The sequence below is a fragment of the Rutidosis leptorrhynchoides genome, chromosome 5 (assembly GCF_046630445.1).
Source record: "Rutidosis leptorrhynchoides isolate AG116_Rl617_1_P2 chromosome 5, CSIRO_AGI_Rlap_v1, whole genome shotgun sequence".
Taxonomy (NCBI): Eukaryota; Viridiplantae; Streptophyta; class Magnoliopsida; order Asterales; family Asteraceae; genus Rutidosis; species Rutidosis leptorrhynchoides.
The window spans coordinates 217977084-217978543 of NC_092337.1; positions in this window are offsets into that span (position 1 = coordinate 217977084).

Below are 1460 nucleotides of genomic sequence, written 5' to 3' on the forward strand. Positions count from 1 at the left end.
GTCCATTTTAAACTTTTTAATATTAATCTAAATTAAGCTTATATTATCTAACCTTACTACGATAAACTAGTAATTTCTGACAAAGCTAGTCTTAGTCAAAAGGGTCTCTTAAAACTAACTAATCTAAACAGGCTCCAAATCGTACTACCGCTCCCCGGTAGTGGCGCCAAAAATTTAATACTACCTTGATATGCCCGAATCAGACGGTTTATTTATGCGGTGTCGTTAGGTCACAAAATGTCAATTCAGGATATCAACAGAAGAAGTTGATTGTTTTTAATTTATTTATGCTGGGCCTAAATCTATTATTCCATCCTATGGGTTAGCAAGGGAAAATATGACCTAGGGTCGTTCTTTGAGCGGTCAAATTTGTAATGGAGCTTATTCAGATAATTTAGTAATTAAGATTGGGTTTGTACACAATTTAGTATCCAATACTAGTGGCCAGGTACACCTTGTGTGGAGAGGCGGGATCCTTTTGGTCCCAATAAATTGACGATTGTTTGGAAAATCCGACAACCAAGTCCAACCGGTTTATTCTAGACACCACTTTATCCGAAATATCAAATTATTTAAAGGCAATAGTTGGCTTGATTAGTTTATATAATTGTAATTAAGATATTAAAGCAATATAATTAAAATAAGCTAGCTAGCATGCAATAGCTAAGGACAGAGAAGACGTGGTTCACCATGATTTACGATAACGTAGTGTCGGGATGATTGCGAGACACTCACTAGTTAGATATACCTTGGTGTAATTACTAGATTCCTTACTAATTGATTTCTCGATTAGTATGTCACGAGGAACTAGGCTATCGTGATTCTGATCGAATGGACTATGCTCGACTCCCGACGCTTTATCCGGTTTAAGGATATAAGCAGCCCATCTTGGATGCAATGCATAACTTGGGTGCACGAATAAAGTAGCATAGCCTTATATGGATAATATCCAACCTTTCTTAACACGTTAGTGTATCACCCAAGTAAGTGGCTATGATTGTGTTTCGAATTCCTTTCTGTCAATGGTTTGGTAAAATCTAAGGGTTTATAGACAAATTAGAACATCTGATAGTTCTCAGTCATCCTTAAAGATTTATAAGCTTAATTTGTATTGTAGTGCTTTAAACTCCCATTTATGACTTAAACCAGCCCTTAGTTAAATCTACCCAATAAATCCCTTAGTTATCCACCATGTACTACACTTATAGTGGTTCCATAGCTTCTAACCTTGACCATGCTCAAGTGGTCCTATATTACATCAACACTGTACTCTACTGTAGCAATAGTATTTCCTCGAGTCTTATACTCTTGACCACTGTATTGATCTAGTCCTACGGTAATTCCCCATGTACTTTATAGTATTTTCGATGGGTTCATACCTTGACCAATGTATAAACACAGATAATTAATTACCTTATAATTGTCGACTTTATAAAATGTTTTAATCAAGTTTATTGGTG